Raw genomic sequence first — 21,741 nt, 5'->3', positions numbered from 1 at the left:
TATTTTTTTGCTCAAAGCTTTTGTTTTTTTTTTCCTTCCTCCTTCCTTCCTTCCTTTTCTTCCTTGCTTTGGGGTTTTAAAACCCATTTTATTTTGATGTTCTCTTCTTTGTTTGCGGTTTGCAGTGGGCTAGGAGGGCTTAGGTCGTGCCGCATTGCAGTGCAACTTGTGTCGATGGCACCAGGAGGGACCAAAATGTAGTGGCAAAAAACTTTTGGGGTAAACGTAATTTTGAGAAAGTTTAAGGGTCCAAATCTAATTTTAAAAAAGTTTAGGGGTCAAAATATAATTTAGAAAAGTTTAGGGGTTAAACTATAATTTTGAGAAAGTTTAGGGGTTAAAATGCAATTTTAGAAAAGCTTAGGGGTCAAAATGCAAAAAAAATTAAAAAAATTTTAATTTTAATTTTTTTAACGAAAGTTATTCCCGGACAAAATTCAGTGATTACAGCTGCCCCTCTTTGCTCATCGCTGTGAAACAGGGATAGAGCAAAGACTTAAAAGCACTGAATTTTGTTCGATCATCCAAAATTTTTCTTTTTATTTGAAAACTAGAAATCGAGAATAGCTCAGCGTGAAACCCGAGGCCCAACTCACCTCTAGCAATATGAGTTGATTTTTTTGAAAAGCAAGAATTGAAAAATACCTCGACGTGACTCGAGGCTCAACTCACCTCTCGCAATATGAGTTGATTTTGGAAAAATAGAAATTGAAAAACACCTCGACGTGACTCGAGGCTCAACTCACCTCTTGCAATATGAGTTGATTTTTGAAAAACAGAAATTTAAAATACCTCAGCGAGTGACCCGAGCCTCAACTCACCTCTCGTAATATGAGTTGATTTTTTGAAAAAACAGAAATTAAAAAAATACCTCAGCGTGACCCGAGGCTCAACTCACCTCTGTATTATGAGTTGATTTTTGAAAAAGCGAAATTTAAAAATACCTCAGCAGACTGAGGCTCAACTCACCTTTATATTATGAGTTGATTTTTGAAAAAGCGAAATTTAAAAATACCTCAACAGTGACCCGAGGCTCAACTCACCTCAGATTATGAGTTGATTTTTGAAAAAGCGAAATTAAAAAAATACCTCAGCGTGACCCAAGGCTCAACTCACCTCAGATTATGAGTTGATTTTTGAAAAAGCGAAATTTAAAAATACCTCAACAGTGACTCGAGGCTCAACTCACCTCAGATTATGAGTTGATTTTTGAAAAAGCGAAATTAAAAAAATACCTCAACAGTGACCCAAGGCTCAACTCACCTCAGTATTATGAGTTGATTTTTGAAAAAGCAGAAATTTAAAAATACCTCAACAGTGACCCGAGGCTCAACTCACCTCTGATTATGAGTTGATTTTTGAAAAAGCAGAATTAAAAATACCTCAGCGTGACCCGAGGCTCAACTCACCTCAGATTAAGAGTTGATTTTTGAAAAAGCATAAATTAAAAAAATACCTCAACAGTGACCCGAGGCTCAACTCACCTCAGATTATGAGTTGATTTTTGAAAAAGCAAATTTAAAAATACCTCAAGATGACCCGAGGCTCAACTCACCTCTGTATTATGAGTTGATATTTTGAAAAAAGCAGAAATTAAAAAAAAATACCTCAGCGTGACCCGAGGCTCAACTCACCTCTGTATTATGAGTTGATTTTAAAAAAAAAAACAGAATTTTAAAAAATATTTCTTGAAAGAAACAGGGTTTCAAAAACATCTGGTAAAGCTAAAAGCCTTCTTCTTCATTGATTTTGTGCAGTTTTCTCCCAGTATTCCTTGCTCTACTGGTATACCTGTATATGTCATTTATGATGTTATTATGATATGCACATGTTTGTCCTAAATGCTTTTGTGTCTACATGATCATGCAATGCACCCTGGGCTGTTTGTCACGTGCCCCACTTTTGATTTTTGTGAGGGTCCGCATTCATTTCCCCAATTCTTGACTTTTCTCTCTAGTTTTGTACTCATCTTCAATGTTTGCAAGTAATCTACATTTCTTTGTATATCACTCTCTTGCCCCCTGCTGAACATTGTTCCTGCTTTGGGGCCCTTGTATTTATCAAATTCTCATCCAGGTAATGCTCAACATTCCCTTTGTTTAGAGTATGTCATCTTACTATTTATCATTTAAATGAATCAAACACGAGATGCATACAAAAGACAAAGTAGGCATGAAAGAAATACCTCACATTCATTTTTTTTTAAAAGCAACAATCGAAGGAAATTGACAAGGAAAGTTTAACAAATAAATTGTCATAAAGAAAAGAAAGCGAGTTCAATGGCCAGAAATGCTCTAGATATCCAATGCATGAACTTTTCCACGTTTCTTCGTCCTGGATCCATTCGAGCACGGTTTCTTGTGTAGAAGATTTCGAGCTTCTGAGAATGCTTCCAATATTGCAACCTCGCCATTCGACTCCCCGTTCAAGCCAATTGGCTTCTTCAAGCCCGAGCCCACTTCATTAGGACGCCCTTTCGGGTTTTCATCCTAATCTTTTTTTGTTTATCAAGACGCCCTTTTCGGGTTTTCATCTTGATTTTTTCTTTTTTTGTTTTATCTGTTTTTTTTCTGTTTTTTTTGTTTTTTTTCTATTTTTTTGTTTGTTTTTTTTAAGCATAATATTTCTTCACAGCATCTGAGTTCACTGGATTAGGTAATTCTTTCCCGTCCATCTCAGTGAGAATCAGAGCCCCTCCTGAGAATGCCTTTTTTACAACGTATGGCCCTTCCCAATTTGGTGACCATTTTCCTCGAAAGTCCTTTTGTATCGGGAGGATCTTTCTTAAAACAAGCTCCCCTTCACGAAATTCTCTTGGCCGCATCTTTTTATCATGAGTCGTGATCATTCTTTTCTGATACATCTGTCCATGACAAATTACTTTCAAGCGTTTCCCTTCAATAAGGTTTAGCTGATCATATCGAGCTCGAACCCACTCTGATTCTTCTAATCTTGTCTCCATTAAGACGCGCAGGGATGGGATCTCTACTTCGATAGGCAGAACGGCTTCCATCCCGTAGACCAGAGAAAAAGAAGTTGCCTCTATAGACGTCCGTATAGAGGTGCGATATGCGTACAAAGCGAATGGTAGCTTCTTGTGCCAGTCTTTATATGTCCAGTCATCTTCCTGAGAATCCTCTTAATGTTCTTATTAGCCGCTTCTACTGCTCCGTTCATCTTCAGGCGATAGGGCGAAGAATTATGATGCTTTATCTGAAATCGCTCACATACTTATTTCATCATCTTGTTGTTCAAATTTAAAGCGTTATTTTAGATGATTCTTTCAGGCAGACCATGTCGACATATGATTTCCTTTTTTAAGAATCTACAGACCGTAGCCTTCGTCACATTAGCAAACGAAGTGGATTCTACCCATTCTGTGAAGTAGTCTATAACCACAAAGATGAATCAATGTCCATTGGAAGCTTTCGGGGAAATTGGCCCTATAACATCCATGCCCCACATAGAAAAAGGCCGCGGAGAAGTCATGACATGAAGGGGTGATGGAGCTGCATGAATTTTGTCGCCATAAATTTGACATTTGTGGCACTTTCGTGTGTAACCAATGCAATCCCTTTCCATCGTCAGCCAATAATAATCAAGTCTCATAATCTACCTGGCCATGGTGAAACCACTGGCATGTGTTCCACAAATTCCTTCATGAACCTCTTCAAGTATCTTTCTGGCTTCAACAGCGTCTACGCACCTTAGGATCACTTGATCTTTTCCTCTTTTGTATAGAATATCTCCGTCAAGAACAAATCCAATCGCCAATTTCCTGATTGTTCTTTTGTCATTCTCATTTGCTTGCTCGGGGTATCTTTGATTCTCGATATACTCCAAGATATCATGGAACTATGGTCGTCCATCTGACTCTTCCTCAATGCTAAAACAGTGTGTTGGAGTCTCATATATGCTCATTTGGATAGGCATTATTTCATTTTCTCTGTTTGCTTTGAACATCGAAGCCAAGGTGGCTAGGGCATCAGCCAATTGATTCTCTTCCCGTGGAAAGTAGTTAAAAGTCACTTCATAGAATTCCTTGATTAGCTCTGCGACGAGATCGCGATATTTAACTAATTTTGAATCTCTTACTTCCCAATCTCCACGAACTTGGTAAATGACTAGTGCTGAGTCCCCGTGTACCTCTAAGATTTTGATTTTCCTCTTGATAGCTGCACGAAGTCCCATGATGCAAGCTTCATATTCCGCCATATTATTTGTACAGAAGAAATTCAATCTGGCAGTAAGTGGGTAATGGTCCCCTTCAGGTGATACTAAGACTGCTCCTATCCCATGCCCCCAATGCATTTGATGCACTATCAAAACTCATCTTCTATGATTGATCTTTTGATGATTCACCTTCGAAAATGCACATCAAGTCTTCATCTGGGAAATCCAATCTCAAAGGCTCGTATTCTTCCGCTATTCAACTTGTCAAGAAGTCAGCTATCGCGCTTCTCTTTATCGACCTTTGGTTCACATATACAATGTCATGCTCAGTCAATAGGATCTGCCATCGTGCCATTCTCCCTGAAAGTGCAGGTGACTCCATCATGTACTTTATTGGGTCCAGTTTTGAAATTAACCATGTGGTATGATACAACATGTATTGTCTGAGCCTCCGAACCGTCCAAATCAATGCACAACAAAACTTATCAATTGAAGGGTATTTTGCCTCATATTCTGTCAACTTCTTGCTGAGGTAGTAAATTACCTTTTCTCTTTTCCCTGACTCATCATGTTGCCCCAGTACGCAACCCATTGAGTTTTCAAACACGGTCAGGTACAATATTAAGGGTTTTTCTAGGGGTCGGCAGTACTAGCACAGGAGGATTAGCCAAATACCCTTTTATCTTATCGAATGCCACTTGGCACTCCTCGTTCTATTCTCCCGGGTTATGCTTTCGGAGGAGTCAAAAATTTGGATCACACTGATTCGTAAGTTGGGCAATGAATCGAGCAATGTAATTCAACCTTCCTAAAAATCCTCTGACTTCTTTTTGTGTGCGCAGAGGAGGCAATTCTTGTATAGCTTTTATTTTATCTGGATCAATCTCGATACCTCTTTCACTAACAATGAAACCTAGCAGTTTTCCTGAAGTAGCCCCAAACGTACATTTGGCCGGGTTAAGCTTCAACTGGAACTTTCTTAATCTTTCAAACAGCTTCCTAAGACTCCCAACATGCTCTCTTTCTTCCCGAGATTTGACAATCATATCATCGACATAAACTTCTATTTCTTTGTGCATCATATCATGGAACAACGTTACCATGGCTCTCTGATATGTTGCCCCAGCATTCTTTAGTCCGAATGGCATTACCTTATAACAGAAGGTTCCCCACATTGTTATGAATGTAGTTTTCTCCATGTCTTCGGGAGCCATCTTTATCTGATTATATCCTAAGAAACCATCTATGAAAGAAAACAGAGAATGCTTTGCCGTATTATCCACCAAAGTGTCGATGTGCGGTAAAAGAAATTTATCCTTAGGGCTTGCTTGATTTAGATCACGATAATCCATGCACATTCGCACATTGCCATCCTTCTTCGGCACTGGGACTATATTAGCTACCCATTCTGGATACTTTGAGACTTGTAGGAAGCCGGCGTCAAATTGTTTCTTGACTTCTTCTTTTATCTTTAACAGTATTTCGGACCTCATCCTTCTTAATTTCTGCTGAACGGGCTTGCATTCTGGTTTCAGTGGGAGCTTATGGACCACAATATATGTGTTCAACCCTGGCATATCCTGATAAGACCAGGCAAATACATCTTTGTACTCACGGAGCCAGACGATCAAATTCTGTTTGGTGTTCTCTGAAATGGAAGTCCAAATCTTCACTTCTTGTTTCTTTTCTTCACTCCCCAAGTTCACCGTCTCAACAGATTCTTGATGGGGTAAAATCTGTCTCTTCTTGTTCAACTATTCTCAGTAAGTCAGGAGGCGGGTCACAATTTTCAGCATCTTCCTCGGCTTCGAATTCTCCTAAACAAAAAGCCTTCTCGAAATCGATTTCAAGACTTGTAACGGGATTGTTCATGCCATGGATATCTGAGCACTTGAAAGGCGGATAGAAAAGACTGCTATAGGGGAGCATCAAAGTATTGGAATCAACAAACACAATGTTATGGAATGATATGAGATACATGTAAGGAAAGGCTGTGAGAATAGGGAATAATTACAAGACTAATGGAAATGAAAAGACCATGACAAAATGCATCTTCATTAATGTTCATTGAAATGATAAATAGCAAACATAAGCTCTTACAAAAGGAATCCCATTACTTAGGGGCATACAAAATAATGGAGAATTAACATTGGGCATTACTCTGAAGAGGACTTAGAAACTACAAGGAGGTTCATAGCAGTACGATTGTTCAAAACATATCCTGGGGGACAATGGTGTATCGTTGAAAGATCCTCAATTGTATCACTCTCATTAAATTCAACATTCATAGCCCTAGCCTTAAACGCGTTCTATAAGAATGACGTGATTCCAGACTTGGAGTGTCGTAACTGTGGATTATATTGTTTTAGTCTCAGTGAATGATTAGGGTGATATGTATATGCAATGAATGAATGAATGAATGAATGAATGACCAATGGATGCTAGTCATGCGTAAATATGCAAAAAATGATGTTGATTTCAAGATAGCCCCATATTTTGGCGTTTCATTTATCAAAAGAGTCAATTACAAAATATTTTGCCAACGAAGATGACCCTAGTTCTTGAGTTTCACTGTTTCCAGATCCTAGTCAAATCTTCAGGGTTATTCTGACGAGCATTCGAAGTCGCCTTCTCGGAAAGATCAGAGATATATCTTTCCTTTAAATTGTCCCTTTTACTTTCTCGGCCCTCAAAGACCAGTCTCTGACTATGACATTTTTCTTGATTACCTGTGTAATTTGACTCCTTCATCAGAAACCCGTTTTTGGCAACCAATCTCTAATCAACACCTTCCTAATGAGATGTCTACGATGCATGATGAAAAATAAAATGAAGAACAAATAACATTGGTTAGAGATCACAACAGATATAAACAGAAGGAAAATAAAAAATAAATACTATGGAAAATTTAACAAATTAAGCTAGTCAATCATGCAATTTGGTGGAACAGACCCACATTTTTTTTTGCCCTAACATGCTTTACAAAAACCTACGCCACATACCATCAGACAATCTACCCGACCCAATTTATTAAATAGACCCAATTCATTTGCAAATAAGTGTAAATGTAAAAGAAATAAAAGGTAAGAGGCGTTTCTCCCGTGTATTTATTTTGGTAACTATCAAACGGACAGAGGTTCGGCATGGCTCTAATTGGGTGGCTCGTACGGTTCACTATATGTGGTTTTGGTTCTAGAAAGGTACTCGAATTGTCCATGCTGTCACCTACTAAGGTCAGTACGGAGCCACGGTCATCACCCATCACAGGCTCACGAGCTCAATTCGAGGGATTACATTTACTTATGCCTATGCGGAGGGACGAGTTAACTCACGAAAGCATAAGTCATATGTAACCCTAAGTATTTCACTAGCTTTGTCATGAGGGACGAGTTAACTCACGAAGGCGTAGCGTTTACTTCCACTTAAACGGGTGGAGCCCGGGTAGAGAGCTCATGTTATGCAAAAAATGCAACTGCACGGTGTGTGGGGAAAAACTCACAAACCTTTTAAATTTTATTTTTACTAAAACAACTAAAAAAACGTAAAACTTAAAGCTGAAAAAAAAAGGAAAAAAACAAGTTAGAAAAATATTAATTAAAAAAACCGAATGCAAATGCATGACTTTTCAAAAAATAAAATTCAAGGATCACGATTAAAAATTAATTTGAACAAAGGATTTTAAAAATTTGACAACACGCGTTTAACATCAGACTCGACTCTCAAAAATATTTTGTCCCCAGCGGAGTCGCCAGCTGTAGCGACCTAAAAATTTTCGTACGGGCGCTAATTGAAGTGATTATTGAAAATTTGAAAATTGAATCTCGACTTTATTTAAAAAAAAAGGGAGTCGCCACCGATCTTTTTTTCCAGGTGTGATCGGACGCCTACAAAATTCTCTTTTCAGAAGAAAAATTTATTTTTAAACTTTTCTAAAAAAGAGGTAATTTTAGGTCCACGTAAAAATCCAGAGAAAATTAGGGTTCGGGAGTCGGTTACGCGCGAGGAAGGTATTAGCACCCTCGCGACGCCCAAAATTGGTATCTCGTAAAATGCGCGTTGTCTTAATTTTCAAAAATACAAGTTCAATTTAATATTTAATTGTGATCCGATTGAAACTTGAGAAAACCTTTTTTTTTTGTTTTCAAACACGAGAACTTTGAAACAAAATAATAATTTTTGAAAACACGAAGATTTTTGAAACACGAAAATTTTTTGAACACACGAGAATTTTTTGAAAACCCGAAAACATGAAAATTTTGAAAACACGAAAATTTTTGAAACACGAGAATTTTCAAGACATGATAATTTTTGAAATACGAGAATTTTTTTTTAAAACAACGCGGAAATTTCTTTTGAAACACGAAAATTCTTGAAAATGCGAAAAGTCGTAAATTTTGAAATACGAGTAATATTTGAAAATACGAAAATTTGAAATACGAATTTTTATTTTTTATTTTTTTAAAAAACGTACCGTATTTAACACGAATCGATGATATTCACCCCAACATGGCGATGAAATCTACGAATTAGTGTCAAACCGATTCCATTTAAAAAATTAATCGGGATTCTATTAAAACACGAGAATTGAAAAAAACACGAGGATTTTTGAACATTTTTTATTTTTAAAAGGGCGTCCCGAATTTAACACGAGCTATCGATATCCACCCAACATAGCGATGAATTCGATGACTTGATATTAAACCGGTTCGTTGCCTTATGCATTAAAATATTATTATTAGTATTTTATTTTATTTTTAAAAAAAATATGCGATTGAAATGACATTATAATATTTATGAAAACTATTTTTAAACATACTAATTTAAATTAAATAAAACACCATTTAAATATATAAAATAAAATAAAATAGATTAAAAAATAATACCCGAAAGCCCAAAGTTATGGGTTTGAAAGACAGGCCCTTTTCCCCTTTTTGCTGCGGATTGGGCCTCAGTGGGCCGCCAGAAACCGGGTCGGATCTGCTGGGCTGCTGGCACCGGTCTGCTGGGCGCTGGGATTTGGACTGCTGCTGTGCTACTGGGCCTGCGTTGGGCTGCGCTACTGGGCTGGCGCAAAAGGCCTGCTACAGGCCTGCTATTTTTTTCTGTTCTGCTGCTTGGGCTGCCACTGCTATTGGGCCTGTTGACTGGCCTGCTACAATGTGGCCTGCTATCTTTCTTTTTTTTTTTTTCTGCCTTGCTCCTTTTTTTTCGCTGCTTTGTTTTTTTTTCTTGGGCTGCTCTTTGGGCTTGGGTCTGGAACGGCCTGTTGGGTGATGCTGGGCTGGGTCACTTTTGCGGGTCGAGTCGGGTCAGCCGGGTCGGTTTGACCCGAGTGTAAGATATTTTTTCTTTTTTTCTTTTTTCTTTCTCTTTTTCTTCTCTCTTTTCTTCTTTTTTCTTCCTTTTTTCCTTCCTCTTCGGGGCTGAACTCTAGCCCAACGCCGCCGCCAACGCCTCCTCCGTCCGGTGTTGCGGTGGCCGACACGACTCCCTTCTCCTCTCTTTCTCCCTTTCTTTCTTCTCTTCTTCCTTTTTGGTTGCTATTTTTGCTTGCTGTTTTTGTTTCTTCTTTTTGTTTTTGCTTTGTGCTTTGCTTTGTAGGTGCAACGGTGGTTAGAAGAATGCAAGGCACGGCGGTGGGCACGGTGGTGGTGAAGGCGGTGGTTGGGAGAGCGCGACGGTGGTGAGGGCCCTTTCGTTGCTCTTTTTTGTTTGATTTTTTTGCTGCTGTTTTCTTAGTTTTCTTTCTTTCTTTTTGCAAAAAAAGAACCCCCCTCATTCACTCTCCATTTCTTCCCTTTTAATCTCTCAAATTTGTCTTCTTTCTAATTGTTTTCAGTTGGTAGAGGAGCCATCATTGCCTAGGAGGCTGCTGGAGTAGCTGGAGGCGGCTGCCGATTGGGGGTGATTTGACAAGTCCAGAAGGACTAAATTGTAAGAGGCGTAAAACTTTTGGGGCAAAAGCGTAATTTTAGAAAATATGGGCCAAAATGTAATTTCTTGAAAGTTTAAGGGCTCCAAAATGTAATTTTGAGAAAGTCTAAGGGTCAAAATGTAATTTTAGAAAGTTTTGGGGTCAAAATGTAATTTTAGAAAGTTTTGGGGTCAAAATGTAAATTTTAGAAAAGTTTGGGGTCAAAATGTAAATTTTGAAAAGTACAGGGGTTAAAATGCAAAAAATAAAAAAATTCTTTTTTTTTTCAAACACGAAATTAATCCCGGACAAAATTCAGTGATTACAACCTTAATATTATCGAGCGCTTGGTTTTTGTTGTTATCGGGCATTTGACGCCATGACTCGTAGTTGATAGGCAACATATTCGCATTTCGTGCTAAAATGCCCATGTATCCTGCTAAAAGTCGAGCTTCTGATCCAACAGGCTGACCAAAACTGTTTCATACCTTGACACGCCGATGGATCTAACTCAGATAACTCTCTAAGTAGCGTCGTCCTCGACCTCTGAGCGTCCCACCATTTTCACTACAAATGGTATATTATAATATAAGAATTTGAAAAATAAATCAATTATAAGTCAACACGCATGTAATTAATGTAAGTTACTTTGAACTTCCATAGGATCCTCAGGTGTAATCGGAACATTCGAAGATCCAATTGCTGTCTGTTGTTCAGTACTATTTGTTTCTGTCGAGTTTGGATCATTTTGAACAATGTTTTCCCTTATAATTTTTCTTCTAGGCATTTTATCTGCAATACACATAAAATGTAATTAAACTTAATAACTAATTAAAACAATAATAGCACATATAAAATAGTTGAAATATATAATAAGACCAAGATTTAATACTAATGTAAGTTACATATAATTAAACAATCGTAAAATCTTACTACATCATTATTCGTAAATATCTTCATCCGTATCCTGACGAACCCATTGAAATTGTGCACTAGTACTAGGGATATTATCGTTTAAGTTTTGTTCTGGAAATGACAAAGTTTCGATCCGTCGTCGATGTTATCTCTACTTCCACCGCCCATGTCAAACAAGTCTCTAGGGATGTTACGAGTACAACGTACCAACCCTCATCGATTGGATCTTTGAGTAAAAACTTGTTTGACTTGACTTGAGAATACATACTACCATCTATCGCTTGTTGTCCTGTTTGAATCAATCGGTCAAAGTTCACCATTGTAAAACCAAATTGATCTTGCTTGATTCCACGAGTTGTATTAACATCGCCCAATCACCTCGAAATAAGACAACTTTCCATTTGCCGTAGTAATCCAACTCAATTATGTCGAGAAGATGTCCAAATATTCCACATTTCCTCGGCAGGATTATTGTCCCTAGCACTAGCATAACTTGTAATTGCGAATTAACAACTATTCCACAATTTTATGCTTCTCCTCAACCTCTCGCGATAGTTTGTATGAAATCAATCCGCTGATGAGGAACGCACTATATCTTTTAACCACTCGATTTGGACCTTGGGAGAGCCATTTAACTTCGTGCTTACGCTCTTTCCACTCCAAACCTATTGAATGGAAAGTAAACCGAGTAATTAAAAATGTTATGAGAAAGCATTATAATTTGTAAGCGTAAGCTCCAATCGCATCTTGTTTGGCTTAACCATTCATAAAAAGATTCTGTAAACAACTTATTGATATCTCGATGTTGTATTCTTCGGGAGCGCGAACGAGATCTCAATATTTGTTTGTACTCACTATGTTAAAAAAAATGTGATCTTTGTTAGAAGATAAACAATTTTTAGTTTGATAAATATTTATAAAATTTGTAGAACTTACTTCCGTAAAGGTTCCAATGATTCGTGGCGAAACAGAACATATCGATGTGCTTGTACCCACGATAAATGATCTAATTCTGCAATTTCAACTTTGCCGATTGGTTCTCCAAAACTTTGGAACAAATAAGTATCGGCGAAGTTATAGTCCGTGAGTCCAGCATTCCTATTTGGTCTGTTCAACCTTGTTTCGACATATTCCAAATATCTTGAGCAGAAGGTCATACATTCCTCTGCCAAGTAGCCTTCAGCAATCGATTGCATATTGAAACACTTAGATGCCCGTATACAACCTCACGACAACGCCAGTTTAAGTTTACACACTTCTTACATGGGCAAAGAATCATGTTCTCCTGGCTTGCATATTGAAATGCAAAATTTAGAAAATATTGTACTCCATTTCGATAATCGTTGCTAACCCTTGACAAATTCATCCAAGACCGGTCCATTTCTTAATTCTTGAAGTCTGACGTTGACAATAATTTGCACGGGTTAGTCAAAACGCCAGTTATAACTATAAATGAGTTATGTAAGTTATGTACTAAGTTATGTATTAAACAATAATGTAAGTTAGGAAGGTTATGTATTATGTAAGTTATGTAAGTTATGTAAGTTATGTAATTTATGTAAGTTATGTAAGTTATTTAATTTATGTAAGTTATGTAAGATATGTAAGTTATGTAAGTTATTTAAGTTATGTAAGTTATGTAAGTTATGTAAGTTATTTAATTAATGTAAGTTATGTACTAAGTTATGTACTATGTAAATTATGTACTAAGTTATGTATTATGTAAATAATTTAAGTAATGTATGTTATGTAAGTAAGTTGTTATGTAAGTTTTGCATTATGTAAGTTATGTAAGTTATCAAAGTAATGTATGTTATGTAAGTTATGTAAGTTATGTAAGTTATGTAAGTTATGTAAGTTAAATGTATTATGAAGGTTATGTAAGTTGTGTAAGTTATGTAAGTTAAATGTATTATGTAAGTTTATATAAAAAATTTATAAGTTATGTATTATGTAAGTTTATATAAAAATTTTTATAAGTTATGTATTATGTAAGTTAAAAGTAATGTATTATGTAAGTTTACATATAAGTAAACTTACTTAAATTTTAGTAAGTAATGTATTTAAGTAACATACTTAAATTTTACATATAAGTAAACTTACTTAAATTTTAGTAAGTAATGTATTTAAGTAACATACTTAAATTTTACATATAAGTAAACTTACTTAAATTTTAGTAAGTAATGTATTTATGTAACATATTTAAGTAATAAATCTAATATATATATATTAGTAATAACTTAAATTAAATTGTAAAATATATTAAAATATAATAAATTTGAATTTTAACTTTAATTTATGTATGTTATGTGAAATTTAACTTCAAAACAAATAAAAATAACTTTGAATTAACTTATGTATGTTATGTTAGTTTTAACTAAATTTTTGTAAGTTATCTAAAATTAAACTTAAAATAAATTAAAAGTTTGAAATTTTTTCCATGATTCAAATTAAATAAAAGAAAACAAAACAAACTAAATTTCCGTGATTAAAATAGCAACTAAAGGAAAAACCAAAATTTTGGAGGAAAACATATAAATATTTGCAAACTATATACAAGCTTTTAACCAAATGTTTATATTATTTAGACATAAATAACCTTCATTTTCAAATAATTTAGTTGCGATATGGAATAATATGTATACAACAAATAAGCATATTTGATATCAATGAAACTTAAATGTGAAAAGAAAGTGGATTAAATTGTTATTTAATGTAACGATAGTTAAGAAATTTCAATAATTTTAAAATAAAAAATTTAATCCAATTCCCAAGACAATTTATTAAATTGCTTCTATTTTGCTCAACATATATAGCAATCGTTGATGGATGATAACAGAAAACATAAGTCAGAAAAGTACATGGCAAATGTAAAATAAGTAAAATGAAACATAAGCTAAAGGAAAACATCCAAAACCAATTACATATATACAAAACCAGAGCCCCAAAAGAAACATTTTTCCCTAATCATCATGATAAAACTATTACTGATTTAAGTTATGAACTAAAACATACCTTAATATTTCACTCAACTTTGTCTACTTCACTCTCACCAGCAAAGAGAGACTGCAGTGAGAAATATTTATTTTGTTAACTGATTTGGGAGAATGCATATAAAGAAGGGAAAAACTGTCAAATTTTAACATGTACCTGTCCAAACAATAGTTCGGCCAAAACACAGGCAGCAAACCAGATGTCAATGGTCAGATATGTATTAAGTTGCACCAAATATTAATTCTGCCTACAATAGATGAACCATGACCAGTTAGCAGCAAATATTTTTTCATTTTAGCTATCAAATATGTAAAAGTTTATCGATATCACAACCAAATATTACTTGGAAACATTAAATGGCAGCTTAAAACTTTACCAATTTTAAAAAAAATTCAAATACTTAGAAAATATTGGGTTTCATCCACTGCACTATTTCACGTTTGCCAATTAAACTATCATATTATATACGCTACATGATGAATTGTTACTTTAACAAGATCCTCCTGTATGTATCATATAATCTAGAGCATTCTTACATTTTCATATTTTACCATTCCTATTGCTAGAGATATTGCTTTATAACTAAAATTAATTATTGCAAACATTCTTACATGTTCATATTTTACCATCTACAAATTTAAAAAATTATTACAAAAACATATCTAAATTTGTATTATAATATTTAGGTAGATGATAAATTGAAATAGAGCGAATAGTTATTGGATTAGATATTGATATTTATTAATAAAATTTAATATTTAAATAAACTTGTTATTAAATTAATTAGTTCCAAAATTAAAATTATATATTAAAAATGGAATTTAATTGTTTAGATTATTATTGTTATTACTTGAAATACATTATATAGTACTATAAAAGAATGTTTAAAACTATTTTGCAAAGTTAAATTAAAAAATATAAAAAAGATATTAAAAAATTATTTTGCAATTTAACATGCCAGATGTAAATTGAACCAAACAATGGATTGGCAATCACCATTTTCATGTCTACTGTATAAACAATGGATTGGCTTCAACTCAACCAAACAAGTATTAAAACAAAAATTGAAGAATACCCATTAGGTACCTTTGGATGAAAATTTAAAACAAAATATAGATAGAAATCACTGACAGTCACCGGACCAAATAAGTGGATTCAAAACAGTAGCTTTATACCTTGGAAAGGGTATCGGCCAAAACTGAAGATGGAGTCCGAAAAGTGTAATTTTAGCGTCTTCTCCTCGGTTTCAACCTTGGAGCTTCTGGGAAAGTTGAAGCTTCAAATCGTCGGTAGCTGAAAGAAAGGAGCCGCTTTAGCCTTCACTGGAAGTGAGACGAGAGGAAAGGGAAAAATAAAAAAAACAGTTACTTGCTTAAAAGTACGAACTTACCGATGGTTGCGGCACCGGAGACGGACAGAGAATGTGATGCAAAGACAGAGACGGTAGAGAGTAGGTGGGTCGGGTTTGGGGAGCTGTTAGGGATTAGGGAAATTTTAGGGATTTGGGGAGAATGAATTTTGGGGGAAATCTGATGGAGGCTTTGGGGGATAACAGATGAAAAATATCGGGTTCCAATTTTGGTCAGAATGATGGAAAAAAACGACGCCGTTTTCATCTAAAAAATTAACCATTTGTGGCGTTTATAAATAAGCGCCACTAACTATAAGTCGAAACGCAGTCGTTTCATCAACAAATAGCGCACACCTGTGGCGTTTTTGAATAAACACCACTAATAATACAGCAAAACGGCCTCGTATCAATAAATGTTAAAACATTTTTGCGGCGTTTTAATTAAAGCGCCACTAACTATAAATCAAAACGCAGTCGCTTCATCAACACTTACCTCAAACCCGTGGCGTTTTAAAAAAATCGCCACTAATAACATTTAAAAAACGGCAGTGTTTCTATAAATGTTAGAACAATGTTGCGGCGTTTTAAGTAAAGCGCCACTAAATATAAGATCAAACGAAGTCGTTTCCCCAACATTTAACTCAAGCTTGTGGCGTTTCTAAAAAAACGCCACTAATACCATTGACAAAACGACAACATTTCGATAAACATAAATACAATTTTGCGGCGTTTTATGTAAAGCGCCAGTAATAGCAACGTAAAATGGTGCAGTTTTATTAACTCCCAATAAAACTTTGCGGCGTTTTTCAAAAGCGTCACTAATGGCGAAGAACAGAACGGCGCTGTTCCCCTTCCCAGTTACAGGATAACTTCCCACTTTACATGATACAAATTTTGCAAAAAATACCAAAAGTATAGTCATTTTGCGGTGTTTTTCAAAAAACGCTACTAAAATAAAACATATAAAACGTAACGTTTTGCAGTATCAGGCACAAAGTTTGCGGCGCGTTTTAAAAAACGCCACGAATTTCTATCCTTTTACGGCGTGCGGTTGAAAACGCCACTGAGAACATAGATCAAAACGCAACATTTTGCCATTTCTGAAACAAATTTGTGGCGTTTTTATATAAACGCCACCAGGAAAACGGAGTAAAACGGCATCGTTTTTCATACTAAGCCATATTTGTGGCCCTTTTTACTAAAACGCCACTAATGCATAAACACTAAAATAAATTTAATTTCTGTCCTTTTTTATTAACCTTAAACCCTTAGAACCATAAACAGTAAGACACTAACTATAAAAAACTAAACCTTAAACCGTAAACCCGAAATCTAAATAACAAACATTAACCACTAACCTAAAACACTAAACATTAAACCCTAATCTCTAATATACCCTATAACACCCTAAACTTAATTTAAACCATAAATATATATTATAAGTTAGAATTAAAAATAATTAAAAAGAATCGATATTGCTTGTTTAAACCCTAAAAAATAACTTTTCTTTATATTTTTTATCAAAATCCCTAACCCTACTTAAACCCTAATACCAACCTAACCCTTAAACCCATAATTAAACACTAAGACTCTGACTATAAAAACTAAACTCCAAACAATAAACTTTAAAACACTAAATATCCCAAACCCAATATAACAAACCCTAAACCTTAACCTACAATATAGTACTAAACATTAAACCTTAAACTATAAAACCCCTTAAACTATAGCCTTTAAGCCTCTTAAACCCTAAACCTCAAAAACTTTTAATCAATATTAAGTACTGCTTCCATAATTCTTTATAAACATATATGACCTTTTACATTAATATATATCTATATGTGTATATATATGTACATCAATATCCACATGAAATTTTTAGGGTTTAGGGTTTTAAAGATTATATTTTAGCGTTTAAAGGTTTTGAGAAAGCAATATGGCGGCATTGATTTTAACAGCTTAATGGTAACTTAAATGAAAACTTCTAATTATAATTAATATAAATAAATCAATTAAATAACAAATAGAAAAATAATTATTTTGCGGCGCTTGTCAATAAATGCCGCTAAATCCCTAAATGCTAAGTAAAACGATCGTTGGGCTTAGGTTATTGGCGCTTACCAAAACGCGCTAAATCCTCGAATACTCGAGAAACGGTGTCGTTAAACATGTTTATTTGCGGCGCTTCCATACAAACGCCGCTAAAGTACTGAACATTAGCGGCGCTACCTCAAAAACGTCACTAGGTTACCGAATGCTCAGAAAACGGCGTCGTTGGTCTTAGGTTTCTTTGCGGCTATTTATCAAAAATGCCGCTAAATCCTTGATCTTTAGCGGCGCTTAATAAAAAACGCCGCTAAATCCCCGCATGCCCGGAAAACGACGTCGTTGGGCCGAGGTTTTTGCGGCGCTTTATAGAAATCGCCGCTAATGCTTTTTCTTCAGCGGCGTTTTTCGTAAAGTGCCGCTAATGATTGATCTAGAGTGGCATTTAACAAATGCCGCTAGAAACGCCGCTAAAAGCCTGTTTTGGTGTAGTGACATTTAGTATTTATTTGTTATTTTACTTATTTAACCTTTATTCATTAATTTAATAAACATATAATATAAGGGTAATGTTGACTATTGCCACCCACTATCTTATTTTTGGTCTTATTGCACCTTTAAACCTCCCATTTAAAAAGACAACAATAATTAGGTGCTTTTAGATCTGACCCCTAAATTTTCATTTTACGCGATTAAGTCATTTTACTTAATCGGTCATTCAAACGATAAAATTTAAACACAGAAATTTCACACAATCAAATTCAGACATAATAAACACACAAAATAATATTAAAATATTTTTTGACTCGGTTTCGTGGTCCCAAAACCACTATGTCCAATTAGGATCAAAATCGGGCTGTTACAAGTCATATTAATGGAAGCAGAATATCAAATCTCATATTTTACATTCTTATTTACACAGTACGGACCCTACGAAATGCCTAAATTTGATGTGAACATAAAAAACGACCCAAGGATAAAATTTTAGAAAATGGGCCCACACGACCTCACACACGCTCGTGTGACACACACGGTCTGGCACACGGCCGTGTGATGTTGATAGTGAGTTTTTTGGCGTCGCACCGTTCACTATTTTTTTAAGTTTTTCGTTACACACTTGATTAGTTGCTGAAGCAAACTCAACCACAAGAATTTCAGTACCTAAATCGACATCCCAGAAAGTGAAAATTATCAATCATACATTTAAAACCAAGTCATAAATCAAACACAACCGCCAAACTAAAGCCTACCCAAACAAAACATCCCTTAATCTGGAAACATTAATCACTTACCCTTGCAAAGTGGAAGCCTAACATAGTGCCTAAGTCGTCGGTGAAACATTGTACGCACCACACTCTTTTCCTATTAGAAACCAAAAATGATTAATAATCGAATATTACAGAATATTATAACCCCTAATCAACATACGTAAACAAACTAACAAATCTTACCACCGAAGAACGCACTTACAGATTTACACTTAATCATCAATAGAAATTCCTTGCTCGAACACAACACTGCGATGATCATACGTCATGTAATCAATAACAGAGAAAACAATAATAAAGTAGCAAAGACCGACATTGAAATTTTGAAAGCCAACAAAAGAGAAAAGGAAAGAACAAGAAGAAAAAAAAGCGACAAAACAAATTTTGAAAGCCACACGGGTTGGGCTGGTTAGGCCATGTGGGCCACACGAGCATGTGGGCCTATTTTTTTTATAAAACTTCGTTAGGGTCGTGTTTGAAATACGATTTGAAATTAGTCACTTCATAGGTTTCGAAATGTGTTACGTATGTATTATGGATATAAAATCTAATATTTTTCCTCTGTTAATGTGATTTCTAAAAGCATGATATTATATTATGATGTGTATAGCATGTATGACATATGTGCATTTGATATCTGTATAGTATTGCATGTGCATTGAGGTGGGATAATGATGTGACGAAGAAAGTGTGGCAGTTTAATGATTTGTCTTATCTGGTGGTTTAAACCACATATCTGTTCTGGTGGCTTGGATGCACTTATCTGATTCTGGCGAGCTACCGCATTATATCTGGTAGCTTGTCTGCACTATTCTAAAAAGTGACGTACACTCACTTATAGGTATGTGAGGTTGGATGAGTATTCATTATCCTAATTGGTGTGTAAGGATGGACGAAGATGGTGTGTAGTGAATGGGGGTAAGACTTGTTTCTGTATCTGAAATTGCATCTGTATCTGGTTTTAAAATTGTAACTGTATTTGTATCTGCAACCGCTTTTTGTATCTGAATTGTATCTATTTTTGTATTTGTTCTGTTTGTTTGGCTTGAGTTACACACTGAGCTCGTTAGCTCACCCTTTACTTTTATCCTCAGGTAATCAGCAAACCTAAGACTGGACGACGTGCGGGAGCTCGGGTTCGATTCTTTATTAATAAATGGTTATTAAAGGTTTTTGTGTTATAATGGACTTTTCAAACTTTTTGGATTGGTTTATTTTGGACTTTATTTTTGTTTTGATTTGCTTTTAGTTGGATTTATTAGTTATTTTTTAAATTGCAAATTCACATGTTTTGTTTTACAAATTGAGCAACGGTTTTCAATATTTTATAACTTAGAAAATTCCCGTTACAAAATGAGGTAACCACTCAAATGCTTTTCAATAATTTTATTGAGTAATTCCTAAAAACTAGAAAACGATTTAACAAATTTAGCAATGTTTGATTTATACTATTTCGAATTAAAAATATGGTTTTTAAGCGAACTTATGTAATTTCTCAAGATTCGGTCATAACATCTAGGTCAGTTGTGAGGTATTACAATTTTTTATTAGTTTACTAAATTAAATTAAAAATGTTACTAAATTTATCATAAAAATATAAATTCAAAAAAATCAAATTAAAAAACTTTAGAGGGCTAAACATATATTTTTTTTCTAAAACACTAATTATAATATTAAAATAAAAAATTTAAATCTTAAAGGGGCTTAAAAAGTAATTTTACAAAATTTAAGGGGGAATGGGCTCTTGTCGACCCCCTAAATTCGTCTCTGCTTCTAACAAAGTCATCTCCTAAATTCGAATTTGAAATCTTTTCTCTCAAAGTGCACTCTGTGTCAAAGTCATACATGACAAGTAGTTGGAAGAAGTAAAAATTAATATTTTTTTCTCGAGTATATAGGTCAAGTTCAAAATTTGAAGTTGACATTATTGAGAGAATTTTACTTGAATACATTTCCGACCCGAACAAGACTTAAGCTTACTAATATGCAAAATTATTTCATTTTTTATGAAATAAAGTTTGAAGTATATTTGTTTTTAGATACATTTACCATATGATAATAGTATAATACTTAATATAAAAAAATATTATATAGTAGCTAACTAGTTTTTTTTCAAAACGGACCTAAATAAATTGATTATTTACAAAAATGATTCAAAAGTGTGAAATTTTGTACGAAAATGTCCTATTTTCTACAATACATGTTGGTGTCAATAATCTCACTGTCGGCACTCCATCATCTCATAATGATTGCTCGGTATATAAAAAATGATTTTTTTGTGTCGGCACTGTGTTCGCCAACACCAATATGTATTTTTGCAACTATAATTTAAAAATATGAGTATTTCACAATTCGAAAAAAAAATATTTTAATTGATGCCGGCAACGAAAACGCCTGCACCAAAAAAAGCACAGACATTTTTTTTAAAAATTTGAACCGTTGCCAACAACGTGAACGCATATGTCTATTAAAATATTATTATTTTTCTTTTTCTAGTCACGAAATACCCGTGTTTTTAAATTGTAGTTGAAAAAATACACACTAGTGCTAGTGATTACTGTGTCGACATAAAAAAAATCATTTTTATATACCAGACAATCATTACGAAATGGTGGTGGAATGTGGTACCAACAATGAAACTGCCAACACCGGCATATACTATAAAAAATATGTCATTTTCGTACAAAATTTTACACTTGGATCATTTTTATAAATAATCAATTTATTTAAATATTAACCTAGATAAGTCATTAAACCCAAACTTATTCCATATATTTATTTAAAGCCCAACAAGAAAAGGGGACAAGACAACAGTAAATGTCTCGTAATTCCAGGGCATAGTGTACGTAAATAAATATTTAGAAGCTTAATCTATAACCGCTATTATCAGAGTAAATTGCATTTTATTGAAGTCAAATCATAATAATAATCTAATCTTAAATAAATACTTTACCATAATTTATTATTATTATTTTTGTGTTTTTTAAAATGGTTTATTGCTAATTTTTTGTTGGGATGGAAGAATAATTTCCAAATAAATCCAAAAATAAAACAGTATGAAGGGCCCCAAATTTCAGATT

General features: G+C 34.4%; 2 long non-coding RNA genes across 2 annotated transcripts; one reads left to right on the top strand and one right to left on the bottom strand.

Annotated features, from left to right (window-relative positions):
- Positions 1-6,645: 6,645 nt before the first annotated feature.
- LOC128033734 (uncharacterized) lies at positions 6,646-9,551 on the bottom strand. The gene is made up of 2 exons (XR_008189760.1): positions 9,057-9,551; positions 6,646-6,978 (listed from the first exon to the last, which is right to left on the bottom strand). It is a non-coding gene; the product is annotated as an uncharacterized LOC128033734 (long non-coding RNA).
- A 157-nt stretch (positions 9,552-9,708) lies between these two features.
- LOC128033733 (uncharacterized) lies at positions 9,709-10,378 on the top strand. The gene is made up of 2 exons (XR_008189759.1): positions 9,709-9,856; positions 10,013-10,378. It is a non-coding gene; the product is annotated as an uncharacterized LOC128033733 (long non-coding RNA).
- Positions 10,379-21,741: the final 11,363 nt, after the last annotated feature.

The sequence above is a fragment of the Gossypium raimondii genome, chromosome 10 (assembly GCF_025698545.1).
Source record: "Gossypium raimondii isolate GPD5lz chromosome 10, ASM2569854v1, whole genome shotgun sequence".
NCBI classification, from domain to species: Eukaryota; Viridiplantae; Streptophyta; class Magnoliopsida; order Malvales; family Malvaceae; genus Gossypium; species Gossypium raimondii.
This window is presented reverse-complemented; position numbering and strand designations above follow the sequence as displayed.